Source organism: Zea mays, chromosome 1 (genome assembly GCF_902167145.1).
Source record: "Zea mays cultivar B73 chromosome 1, Zm-B73-REFERENCE-NAM-5.0, whole genome shotgun sequence".
Lineage (NCBI taxonomy): Eukaryota > Viridiplantae > Streptophyta > Magnoliopsida > Poales > Poaceae > Zea > Zea mays.
The window spans coordinates 169,027,126-169,041,590 of NC_050096.1; positions in this window are offsets into that span (position 1 = coordinate 169,027,126).

Genomic DNA, 14,465 nt, shown 5'->3' on the forward strand with positions numbered 1-14,465 from the left:
GGTTGCTAAAGTCAGGCATCAATAAAAACTAGATGCGCTCCATACAAATTATGGTACTTCGTAGCAATTACTAACGTTTAAAACCAACAAATAACCTTTCCTTTTACTGTTAGTGTGACAAATCATTGTTGCTACATCCAATTCAGCAACCTCAAACACTATAGAGTCTATTGCGCCAATGTGGTCTCAAAAACAACCTAATGCTTGCAAGATCCAAGAACACAAGAGACGAGCACCCTGTGGTAGTGTTCGTATGGACCTCTAAATCCTAACACATATTTTGTAGGATCCATGAGCCATCATCATAAGAACACAAACCATGTGCAAACAATAAATAAAGTATTAACACACCCAAATTATGTTCAGTCCTTAGCACAATAAAAAACTAACACCCAAAACAATAGAGGAACACCACAATAATTTTTACAATGAAAGAAGGATAGGTGACAGGTACATAGAAGCGGTAGAAGCATACCGAGTCGACACCGTGGTAAGGAAAATGCAATGTAGACAGGCGATGACGAGCCATCGAACGAGTACCATAGGCTGCAAATTAGTGACCCCCATCCCTCGCCTCCCCACTTCCAAGGTTTCGTAGAGTAGGAAGGCAGGGGAAGAGGCGAGCATACCTGTTCGTTGTCGGAGAAGGATACGACGAAGACCTAGGCAACTGGAGGCGACATAGGTAGTATACCGCTAGATACATATAGGGAGAGAGCACGCAAGTGGAGAAAGAAGCCCAGCTGGAGCAGCTCCAAATTGAGAGGCACCCGCATCAGGCGTCGGTCCGAGAATGCGAGTGCCTTTCTAGCCCTGGACTCACCGAGGCGACACGACACCACCACCAACTCCGTAGCATATGCCGACTACTGCCATGCCACGGGCCTTGGTTGTTCAATATCTCAGACCTGGACTCCTCATCGCCAAGATAACCTAAGCGTGGCAGGCGCCACTATGTCCTCCTCGGCGGCACGCACGAAGAAAGGCCAGGAGCAAGACCGACTCGCCTCGTACCCATGCCGAAGAGCATAGGTCAGCTTGCGGCTACAATCGTGGGCGGGGGCAGTAGGTTGGGGAGGAAGAACATGGCGAAAGCCCGGAAGACGAATGTGACGTTCGACAACGGCAAAAACGATGGTGCGCGCATACTGTGAAACGTCCTCGTGGACGTGCAATAGCCACTGCGTGGGTCGGTGTTGGGGTCGGTGTTGGACGAATACGGGGAGGAGACGCCTGTTCCCATGCCCTCTGCTAATAATGAGGTGGCGCGGAGGCGGAGGCATGAGGGGAGAGAGAAAAGAAGTAGGATGGCGAACGAGGTGGCGGCAACGGAGGCGAGGACCATCATTATCGTGCGAAGGTATAGATGGCCAAATGAGTTGTGTCTGACGGGCCGGCCTGATGCATGACCCATTTAATAGTGCATGGGCCAGCCCTGCACGAGCGTCGTGCCGTGCTTGGGCTCTAGCCTCGGGCCGTAATGCTGGCCCGACCTGACACAAATATATTTTTTATTTTACAAAAAAACGTATATACATATTTACAATTTATATTCAGTATTAAAAACACCTGAGTATGATGTTCTATTGTTTAGAAAGCTTCACCCAATGTCTCTCGCCCTTCTTCCATTAGGGTGCGGGTTCAAAACCCACCTCATGCTCGGCTTTTTTTAACATTTTATGCTGATTTAACCAAATGGCCCGACAGGCTAACGGGTCGGCCCGACGCAGTCAGTAGGCTGGCATGGCGTGCCTAGACCAGAGCTGTGGGCCGCGGGCGTCGGGCTGGCCCGATGGGCTAACGGGTCGGCACAGTCAGCAGGCCAGAGCTGTGGCCTGCGGGCGTCGGGCCGCCATTTGGCCATCTAGATGCCCTTCTTCCATCAGGGCGTGGGTTCAAACCCACCTCCTGCACCGCGTGCAGCGGGTTAATTTGAAATACATGTGAGGAGTTATTTATAAAAATATGACGTGAGACAACCGTTGAAACTAGTGCTTTAATATAGTATATATATAGGACAGGTATAGCCCAAGCCAACCACCCCTGTGACCTAGTCCAGCCCGGTGCGCCCACTGCACCTAGGCCCGTGCCAGACGGTGTGCAAGGTGTCCGCTCGAACAGGGCCCCAAATATATAAGTCTGCAGTATATTTATAAAATAGAAAATATACATTAGAGCATCTCCAAGACTATTTCTAAATTTCACTCTCTAAATTATCATTTTGAGAATCACTTTGTATATCTTTTAATCTCCAACAACTTTTTTATATCTTGTTTGTATTTTTAGAGTCATTCACGTTTTCTATCTTTGGCTAGCGAGAAAGTTAGAATAAAGATGATTATTTTTGGATAGCCATTTAAATAAGCTGTTACATGGTTTTTTTTCAAAAAAAATATTCATATCAATTAGAAAGATTTTGGAGTTGTTCTTAGTCTCTAATTCTTTACTCATGCGTCTATTTCATGATTGTGAGACGTGAGCACAACCCATATGCGTGCAATATGTCACACTCGGGCTTTAAGGAACAAAGCCGGGTGCATCTCATACATGCGCCAAAGAAGACAACATATATAATAACAGAGTGTATAGATATAAATGTCACAATAACAATAGAGTACTTATTACAATGCGGAAGTCTTATAAAATAAAAGATAAATATAAATCGAACTAAAATCCATCTTTGGCGCTAATAAGTCAACTAGGAGACGCCACCTAGATCAGATCGAACTCCTCGTTGTGTGGCTCCTCCTGAACCACATGTTCTTCTCCTGTGGGGGGGGGGGGGTGGGGTGTGAGACAGCAAGGGTGAGCTCACACATGATCATAGCTCAACAAGTTGCGGGGAAACCGGTGAGCATAAACTCACCAAAGGTGGGAGTTCATGTGATGTGTAAGGCTAATCAACAATAGGAGTTAAAGCTGAGCATTATTTTTAATAAGTTGGTCAAATTTTATTAGCAGTTACTAAATGTAAATGAATACCAAACCATAATAAATAATAGATCAAAATTAATAAATACTCCCATACAATGCATATGACAAATTGAATTTAAGTTCCATAAATTAATCATGCGAGAGTACTGAGCTGCTCATGACCGTGAGCTCGGCTAGTATACCAGTTTTACACTCTGCAGAGGTTGTACCCTTTACCCACAAGTCATGTTACCCATCTGCCAATGGGTCATGAATCCCATACACCTCTACCAAGGAAGCGAGGCAGGGTAACACTACGAGGCCTTTACAAAGTTCCACTAGCTTCCGAAAACCCGCTACAGTTTATGGGAAGAGCACTTGTAAGAATCCCCCATCTGACCGCCATCGCAGCAAAATCAACCGAGAACCTCCCTGCATGCAACTCCCCTACTGCCCTTGCCCCTTTCGGGTAAGGTAGTGTTCCACTAGCTTTCCTAATTAGTCAGCCAAGGGGTCCCATTCCTCCTGTTGGGGGCCTTCGTCTTCCGAAGGTCCTCAAAAACATAATTTAACAGTCTTTCAAGTATGGTTTGTGGACAGGTATCTTCGGATTTATGATAAAAGCATACACGATGGGGAGCTTGATCGTGACGAAGGTGGCCGTCGCTCTAAAGCTGTGCGGAAGGGAGCTTCGGCTAAATCGCAGAAAAGGGAACTGACTTAAAAGGGAAAAGGCTGTTCAGTCCTCATAGATTTTTCTATAAGCCAATAGTAAATGTAAAGGGCATAATTGTAATTTCTCATAGGCTGTGTCCTATACCTATAAATAGATGAACAATACCCCTGTACTGTTCACGTTGACTTGTATTCGCTCGTGCGTCACGCTTGGACTCTTGCCTTCTGTCAAGCCGAAGGTATAAATGTAATTCAATATTGTTCACATTCATTCATAATGATATGATAAAAGAATATTAATAATGTCATATGATCATTTATGTTATTCCTCATATTTCGTATGTTTCTTCTTTCATTAATAAATACTGTGATGATGAAGGTACGTCCTTCATGACCTTCGTCTGAAGATCATTATATCCTGAGGGAAATAATGCGTCGAAGGACGAAGGGCATTAACCATTAATCTTTTCTATGTTGCCTTGCTCTTAATTCATAGCATTTGAGAACAAGTCCCCAACATTGACGCCCACCTCCGGTGAACCCTCTTTCGACCACCTTCGGTAAGCACTGACCCTCGTCATGCCGCCGAAGAAAGCTTCAGCGACAGGGGCTGCTGCACTATAGCCATTGGACCTAAATCAGGAGAATATCTCTCTCCGAGAGGCCCGAAGCCAGAAGAGGAAAGCCACTAGTCCAACACTCCAGGAGGAAGAGTTGGATCAAGAAATTAGAAACATGGAGATAATTCATCAGCAAGTACAAAGGAAGAAGGAGAAGATGGCCAGACTGGATGATCTTCAAAGGCAAATCGATGAAGCCACTGAAGAAGTACGCCATCTTGTTCAAGACGAACAAGATCGAAGGCCCCAACACAGGGAACTTCATCAAGAAGGTTTATTCAACAAGGATGGATGGTATGATGATTTTAATCATGATACCTTTACCTTTGATGCTGCTTCTCCCTTGGCACCAGAACTGCAAGCTATCCCATGGCCTCCATCATACAGGCCACCTCAGCTCCCTATGTATGATGGGCATTCGGATCCGAAGCAGTTTTTGATGAGTTATGAGGCAACCATATCTTCATATGGAGGCAATGCAGCTGTCATGGCCAAATCCTTCGTCATGGCAGTTAGGAATGTGGATGGTATTCTTCTCTTCAGCCAGGGACTATTACTTCGTGGCAGAAGCTCAAGGATATGCTACTGACAAGCTTTCAAGGCTTTCAGACGAAGCCGGTCACAGCTCAGGCTTTGTTTCAATGTACGCAAGACCATGAGGAGTATCTTCAAGCATACATCCGAAGGTTCTTACATCTCAGAGCACAGGCGCCTACAATGCCCAATGAGATTGTCATTGAGGCCATGATCAAGGGGCTTCGTCCAGGACCTACTGCCCAGTACTTTGCTAGAAAACCTCCACAAACACTGGAGAAGTTGCTTCAAAAGATGGATGAATATATCAGGGCTGACAACGACTTCCGCCAAAGAAGGGAGGAAGCTTACAGGTTCTCCGAGATGACCAGGGGCTTCGGAGGAAGAATACACCCGAGGCATGTCAGGTCAATTCACAACACTCAGAATGATGACAGAGGGAGTCAGCCGCCAGCTCCAAGAGGCAGAGGCGCCAGGGGCTTCGGAGAAAGATATGGGGACCAACCCAGGAAGATTTACTGTCTATTTTGTGGTGAAGACAAGGGCCATACTACAAGGATATGCCAAATCACCATCCAAAAGCAGAAGGAGATCGCAGAAGCTGAAGCCCGACAAAATCAACCGAAGCAGGTCCTACATACTGCTTCGTGTCACTCACCCTACATACCAGAGTATGTGGGTAATCATCCTGCAGCTTCTGTTGCTTCGGCCAGTCAGCCATAGGCTTCTTGGTCGCAGCTTCCACCTCCGCCACCACTACAACCTGCCTATTCACGAGGTCAGCAGCCAGAAGGGAGCCATCAGACTCATCAGCAGCGAGAGCTTAGGGAGGAATCCGAAGCTCACACAGTCAACAGTACTGTGCCAGAGTCAAAACACATATATTGAGAGATATCCTACCTCTGAAGCATTTTACATTCATTGTCATTTTCTTTTTAATAAGGAACAATTGCTGTAAATCTAGTCTTCTTGTCACTTTAATTTCTTGTAATAGCTTCGTTCTTGTCAAAATAAAATATATCTTTCCTACAGACTAAAAAGTCGTTCCTAGGGAACGCAGCGTAAGTTTGCCGAAGCTAAAAAGTCATTCCTAGGGAACCCAACGTAAGTTTGCCGAAGCTACAAAAAGTCGTTCCTAGGGAACACAGTGTAAGTTTGCCGAAGCTACAAAAAGTCGTTCCTAATGGAGCGCTGTGTAAGTTTTCTGCTCAAAAGTCGTTCCAAAGGGAATGCAGAGCCAAATACCGCCGAAATATAAGACGAAGCGCGAAAAGTCAACGCGAATACCGATGAAATAGAAGGCAAAGAAGTTCAAAAGACGTTCCTAAGGGGATGCAGAACTTACACCGAAAAATAAACGGTGAAGCCGAAAAGTAAACGACAAAGAGATTTTTGATGGTTCCTAAGGGAACACAGATATTTTGTTTCAGTGTGGGTACGTGTCTTCGGCATTAGCTTCATTCTTTGCATCATATCATCGCATCATATCGCATAGCATCACATCATACATCATATCACATCAATAATATCAATTGGAAGCGTGGCTGATCTTTGGAGAATGCTTTATAAAAAATGAGGGAGGAGGGATCTATTCTTTACGAAGGAGAGATCTATAAGTAAGCTGAGAGTTACAGCTTCATCAGTTCTAATGTGGAAGGAGGGATCTATTCTTTACGAAGCATTGATGATTTTACAAAGGGTGGATGATTCTTACGAGGCATAAAAACCCTTCTTTACGAAGCATGAAAAGAAGGGAAGGTGTTTTTTCGCCGAGGGCTCAAAAACGGTATGTGTATAAAGTTTCATGCATCGCAAAGAACTGAATTACAAGCAAATCATATATTACATTCAAATCTTGTAAGCACTAAATATTACAAACATAGTCTAGCAAATGTTACATTAATATCCTAGAAAATGTTTTTACAATAGCTACTCTTCTTCCTTTAGAACTTTTTCTACAGCTTCGGTTAGCAGTTTGGTAACAACTTCATCTACAATAGCTTCGGCCACATTAATGATTTCTATTGCCTTCTTTGTTTCTGGGTCGGCTAGTGGGTCGAATGGCTCTGGTGGAGGAGGTAGTTCAGCTGCGATAGAAAACATCAGTTACTCGAAATCAAAAATGACAAAGCTAAAAACCATTAAGTAATACCTATTCGTCTTTCGAGTTCCGCTGCTCTTTCAGCTTCTTTTGCTGCTTCTCGAGCGTCATGAATATCTTTTTCGCTCTTCTTCATTATTTCATGAGCCATCCCTTGGCCGTCGTTTTCCCAGATATCGGTGAAAATTTTTCCACCTATTAAACTCGCTTTGGTCGAGGGGGTCCTTCGTATCATCAACGGAGAAGGCGGCTTCGGTCTGGGCCAAGGTTTTAACATGTTCACAACCTGCCTTCTCCAAAATCGCGGCAACCCCCCTCGCACCAGAGAATGCACAGACGTCCCCACGGTCACTCAAAATTTCCTCAAAAGCTTCGGCTTCATTACTGATCCACTCGATGATGCCCTCGGGGTCGCCTCGTATGAAGTTGTTTTCGCTTGAATACGCGCCCACGTTGGCAAAACTAGTCTCTATCTTTTTTACACATCCCACAGATTTTCAAAACATCTTTCTTTTGATGCGCGAAGCTCTGCAACTGTTTTTTCAAAATAATTTTTCTAGTACTCACTGGCATCTCGGTCAGCTTCGGCAACAGCGCATTTTAATTTGGCCTCAGCCAGTTGTTTTCGAAGGTTTTCAATCTCATTCTTTTGAATTTCAGATTGAGCCTTGAAGTTAGCTTCATCCTCCTTTACTTTGTCCACCAATGTAAGTAGAATTCTGTCTTTTTCCGTAGCTTCATTTCTCAGCTTGATAACCTCTGTTTGAAGGTTATTGAGAGCAATAGTGCAGCTCTCATCTTCAGCATTTTTTTGCGCCCTTAAGGCGTTGCTAAGTATTAAGCCCTACAAGAAAGAATGAATGAATTAATATACGAAGTAAAAGACCATTACAGAATCCATAAGCTTCAAAATTCACAACTTTTGTATTTTCAGACTGTTGTATGCAAGGCTATCTGCAAGATCTTCCTTCATCATGGCACAAAGGCTAGCTTTGAGCTTTGGAAAACCCATACTTCTGGCCATCTCCCGGCAGACGGATAATTCTTTGTTGTCTGAGAGGCAATACAAAAAATCATCTTCACTTGTACCATTAAACACTAAGGCCCCTTTCGGGTACTTCAGTTCTCGGGCATAGTGTTTAGCTTCAAAAATTTCTTCTTCAGATAATCTTTTCCCGAAGCATGTCGAATAACATAATCAAGATCTTTGGAAGATGTTTCGGGAACAGGAGCGGCAGATTTTTCAGGCAAAGTCTGTTCTATAGCCTCTTCCTCTGTGGTTTTCTCTTCAACGTCCGAGGATCTTTTCTTAGCAGGCTCTGAAGGCCCGGCTTCAGCGCTAACCTGGCTCATTGCAGCTTCGGTTTCGGTTAGTTTTGTTTTAACTTCGATTTGCATTTTTGTAGCCTTCTCAATTTTCCCTGGAGTAGAGCTTGAAGCCTTTACCGTTTCTAACACGTCTAGTACACTTGCCATCCTTCTTCTTTTGGGAGTGGCCGCAAGACCTTTTTGTATCTTCAGCGTTGATACTTTTGCCGAAGGGCTGAGAACTTCTAACATTTTTATTCCTTCAGTCTCTGGTTTTTCAGTCTTATCTTTACCAGTCTTTGCTTCAGCCTGCTCGGCTGAGGGTGCCTTCGGCATGGCAGCCGGTTCTTCAGCCCTCTGCGTAGGAGCAATTGGCTCTTTCGGATCAGCAGCTGAAGAAGTCTTCCCACCAAACTCGGGCACCACGGCCGGCTCAATATAACAGGGCCGGTGGGTGAGGACTTTCAACTTTTTACTCTTCGACGCAGGCTCGCTTGGAGCAGCCGAAGCAACAACCTTTCCAGAGGTTGCACCCTTTCTTTTCTGCCCCCGTGGCGGGTAGCGATAGTCAGGGTACACAAATCCAATAGCATCAAAAACCCTATTTAATCTTTTCTTTTTTCGGCTCCCGAAGGCCGCAGATAGTGCATTGTCTTCGGACTTGGAATATGTTCCAAGTAACTCATTGCTAGTATTTTCAACACACTTCAGCCAGTCATCATCTGGTTCAATAAACTGGTCCCCAAACCTGAAGGTGTATTTCAATCGAACTAGGCCGCCTTCGCAAGGGTTAGTGATGCTTTCTTTCGGCATTTCCTAGCTATCTATCAGTGGCCATATCCTATAGGCTATATGTTCCTGAAGTAAATCTCTTGTCCCAATAAAAGAATAAACTATGCTAAACGCCCTTTGACATGCTTCGGCTGCCTTATCAATTTCTACCTTCGGCTTTCAGAGGCCGAAGCGGGACCAGATGGGGCACATGATGATCTCTTTAATGTCTTCTCTCGCCTTCAAATCATTTTTCACATAGAACCACTCTTCCATCCAGGCCCTAGGCCATCTTTTCCGAAACGCTGGCACTGGGTAGCTCGCGCCAGAGCGAGCAACAAAGCTATAGCAACCAAAATTGTTATGATATTGTTCTTTGCCCCAGGGCTTCGTCTCATATGAAAGTTCATGCATAGTGCAAAAGCATTTTGCGCTGGGCTCCAGTCCCTGGCTTCTCACCGCCCAAACAAAAACCCCCATTCTAATAACGGCTTCGGGGGTTATCTGATGAAGGTAAATCTGATAAATTTTTAGCACTTCGACTACAAATCTGCTCAATGGGAACCGAAGTCCAGCTTTGAAGAAGCTCCGGAAGATTACAACTTTGTTTTCTTCGGGAGCAGGAACGGCTCTGTCTGCGTCGACCTTCACAATAGACATATCTCGAAAATATCTTCCTCTCATATTATCAAGATGACTCTGTTTGATAGTTGATTTCCCGAATACTGTATGACTTGGTCGCCAGGGCCGATCTTCAGAGTCTTCGCCTCCACTCTCCGCATCATAGCTGTCGCTATCATCGGTATCTTCAGACAAGCCTTCTAGTATCTCTCTAGTAATTTTTTTGTATTTGTCTTTGCTATTGACTCAACAAATCCAGCAGTATTCTCCTCAAGGAGCTTCTCCTCCTCGGTCAACTTTGTCTCAACGGCAACTTTTTTGTCCTGAGACATCTTTTCTTTGGGAATGGTGAAAATGCGTCCTTAAAACCAAAGCTTAGGGAATATGAGAAACTAAGCAAGTGTTGGTAAGCAAGAGCTAAAAAGTTGAGCAAGCAAAGCAAGCAACAAGTAGTGAACCAAATGTGGTCAGGGTGGGTTCTTATTTATACGATCGACGCGCTCCAAACTGGAGGGTCCCACCTGTCATTGACTGTTGCTATTCTAGCAAAGGGAAGGTGTTTTTTCGGACCTTCGGCTTAAGGCCTTCGTCCATGTCGTAGTCTGAATTTGTTATCTTAAACAAATTAATATTGCGAGGCGCTACTGTTGGGGGCCTTCGTCTTCCGAAGGTCCTCAAAAACATAATTTAACAGTCTTTCAAGTATGGTTTGTGGACAGGTATCTTCGGATTTATGATAAAAGCATACACGATGGGGAGCTTGATCGTGATGAAGGTGGCCGTCGCTCCGAAGCTATGCGGAAGGGAGTGTAAGGAAAATGGACCCCGGGCCATTTGGCTAATCGAGTTTTGGTGTTTGATGAACAACACAATCCGTGAACTAATAAGTTTTCTAGTGTTTGTGTTTGTAGTTCACAGGATGCAATATTTACTTGGACTAAGGAATTGAGGAAAGCAACACCTCAAAAGAAGAAATAAAATGATGCACAGAAGTCCAAGACTCAAGAACAAAAGAAGCCCGAAGAAATCAACGAAGAAACCTTGAAGAGGGCTGTCAGCCAGCGCCTGGTGGCGCACCGGACAGTGAACACCTGTCCGGTGCGCACCGGACTGTCCGATGGGACAACCAGACAGTCTGCGCAAAGAGGCCACAGATAGGTGCTCTCGGGCTGTAGCACCGGTCTGTCCGGTGGTGCACTGGACAGTCGGCACTGGACTGTCCGGTGTGCACCGAACAGACGACAACGGTCGGATCCAACGGTCGACTGCTACAGGCGCCAACGGTCGGCTGATGTGGCGTGCACCGGACACTGCACAGTGGCTGTTCGGTGGTGCACCGGACAGTCCGGTGCACCCGACAACAGAAAGCTGTTGCTTTCTGTCCAACGGCTAGTTTGGGGATTGGAGGCTATAAATACCACCCCAACCGGCCATTCTCAAGGGTGGGAGTCCAAGCAACATACCAAGGCATATAGTGCACATTTCCAAGAGCTCAAACACCCAAGTGCTTAATAGAATCACTCGGTGATTAGCGTAGGTGCTTTGCAAAGTGCTTAGGTTAGTTAGACCGCTTTAGCGCTTGCTCTAGGTTAACCCTAGTTAGTTGAGTGAGTTTAGACAAACCGCACAACCCCTCGGCTCTTGCGTGAGTCGTTGTAATTGTACCGAGTGGGGCGAGAGTCTTGCGAGACCGTGACAACCACGTTTGTGTCACGACCGCCACCGTGTACCGGAGGGAACGAGGCCCGTGGCGTTTCGGCTGGAAGCTCGATAGCGGAGACGGCGGGGAGCGTCCGAGAGGAGCTGGAAGCGGAGCACCACTTGCCCATGGAGAAGGCCCGTGGCTCTCTACGGAGTTACTCGACCGTGGTGCTTGGCCCTCGTGTGAGCTTCCCTTTGCGTAGGGGCACCAACGAGGATTAGTCGGGACCTTGTGTGGTTCCGGATACCTTGGTAAAATACCAGCGTCATCCACGAGAGTTTGCTTCTCTACTTTGCTCTTTAAGTTTCCGCATTTATATTAAGCATTTAAGTTTCAATCTTGTATCCATACTTATTTAGTGTAGATTGAAACTTAGCCTTTGTGGTAGAGATAGCAACACTTAGACAAAACCTAGTTTGCACATTCTAGTTTGATTACTTGCATAGGTTTTGCTCTAGGGATTTAATTGTGGCCTAGTTTAGTAAAAGTTTTAGAAGTCCTAATTCACCCCCCTCTTAGGCGTTACCCGTTTCCTACAAGTGGTATCAAAGCCCGGTTTGGCTCATTTGAAACGTTTTAGTTTCACCGCTAAAAGAGCCGACGCTTTTTAGAGGAAGGGATGGATACCCATAGGCCACCACACTTCGATGTCTCACTAACTTCCCATATTATAGTGCTAGAATGACTTGTTACCTAGAGGCCGTTGATCTAGGTGTTTGGAGAGTCACTCGTGATGAGATGAAACCCCTCAAGAATCCCGAGAAACCCACCACGAGTGAGGAAAAAGAAATTCATTTAAATGCTAGAGCCAAAAATTGCTTGTATGAATCTCTTAGCGTGGATATTTTTAATCAAGTATTTACCTTGAAAACTGCTAATGGGATTTGGCTAAAATTGCATGAGCTCCATGACGGCACATCCAATGTCCGTGAGCAAAAACATTACCTAGTCTTAAATGAGTATAATTCTTTTGCTATGAAAGATGATGAGCTTGTTAGAGACATGTATTCTCGTTTGAATCTAATTATCAATGAGCTCAATTCTATTGGCATTAATAAGCTAGGTGATGCGAACAAAAGATTATCTCCCTGCTACCACAACAAAGATATGGGAGCATCATCACCATCCTTCACAACATGGAGGACTTGAGCAACATGACCCCGACCATTGTGATTGGGAAAATTGCGGCCTTTGAAATGTCGTGAAAAATGAGTCGGGGAGAGGAGCCAACTTTCTCAAGGCCATATGCTTTTGCATGTGATGAAAGGAAGGGCAAAAAGAAGGCTCCCACTCCAAGTTCCTCAAGTGAAGAAGAGGAAGAAGAAGAAAGTGATGATGATAATCAACCATGCACATCATCCTCCGAGGACGAAGAAACAATCCGACGCGTCAGAAAGGTAATGAGGATGATCCGCAAGATTAATCTAATGGGTGTGCCCCTACAGGTCGAGGATCTTCTCTTTAACATTGACAGGAAAAAGCAAAGGAAGAGAGGATGCTTCGCATGTGGGGAGAAGGGCCACTTCAGGGACAACTGTCCAAATATGGCCAAACCCAAAAAGGAGAGGAGCAAAGGCAAGGCGCTAACAAGTGTTAGAACTTGGGATGACTCTTCAAGTGAAGATGAACCTCCAAGGACGCACAGCCACCGGTCCTCATCACGCTCATCACAGTCATCACACAAATGCCTTATGGCAAGAGGTAACAAAAGCATTCCATCCTCTAGTGATGAAAGTAGTAGTGATGATGAAGGTGAGGGAAAGCCCTCTCTAGATGAGATTGCGGAAGCCGTAGAATTTTTTTAGGATGTTTGCACTAAACAAAAAGCTCAACTTAAAACCTTGAAAAATAAGTTGGTTAGCTCTCAAAATGATTACAAAGGTTTGCTAGAAAAATTTGAAACTTTTGCAAACTTGAATAGTGAGCTATCAACTAAAATTGAGCTATTAGAATCTAGTGCTCCATCCACTGCTACCGATGATAGCCTTATTAAAAAGAATGAAAAACTTAAGGCTAAGTTAGCTAGCTTCCAAGAAGCTATTGAAAATTTGCTAGAGAAAATGGAAATTCTTAGCATACACAACAATGAGCTAACTACTAAGCTAGAAAACATTGGTAGCACCCCAGCAGCATCTTTAGTTGAAATACCTAAAATAATTAAGAAAGATGCTTCTACTTCCTGCTTTGATTTAATTGATGATTCTAACCCCTGCAACCAAGTCGTTGTTAAGAATATTGTTGTAGAGACATGTTCAGATGAGGTTGCAAAGGAAAATGAACAATTAAAGCAAGAAGTGGCTCGCCTTGGCAAGGCTTTGTATGACAAGAAAGGCAAAGCCAAACAAATCCGACCTCCACAGGATAACACCATTACGGGAGTGAACAAGCCTGTAGAGGGAGAAACTGTGATTTGTAGGCTATGCCACATGGAAGGCCACAAGTCTTTCCAATGCAAGGTGATGACCGGGGATAAACAAAGGCAAAAGCTCAAGCAAAAGCCATCAAGCAAAATCTCCAACACCTACATCAAAAAGGTGAACAAAAAGGATGCTACACCATATTTGATCAAGAAGAAAAAGAATGGAAAGGTGACAGCAATCAAGGCCAACAAGCAAGCCAACAAAGGAAAAGGGGCCAAACGCATCTGGGTGCCAAAGGAAATAATTTCAACCATGAAAAGCACCAAGAAGGTTTGGATCCCGAAAGGGAAGTGAGTGGACCAAAGGTCTATGGGAAATTTGGAGACTTGGCAAAGCTGGATGTATATCATGGGATACATCATATTGGATCAAGTTTATTGCCAAGTGGGTGAGTGAAAATTTTGGACCCAAATTTCCCACCCATGACTAAGGTAACTAGATTTATTGTATCTCTTGTTTTTAGATATGCGTATCTATTTACCTTGTATCTAGTTTACCTTTCTTGCCTAGTATTACATTTGTCATTTACTTTTGTTTAAAATCATGCATACTAGGTAAATCACATGGTAGGATTGCTTGTTTTCAATTCATACACTTAAGCAAACCTACATGGTTTAAAATGTTTACTTAAGCACGACACATAGCTTCTATATCACTCCATAGTAAATCATGCATCAATTGAAGATTTTGATTTCTACAAGTTGTATCATTTAACTGATATGTGCCAAAGTTCGGATTGTAGATAATTTGCCCCTCTTGATATCATATCAAAGTGCAAGTCTCCTACAAGAATTCAAAAC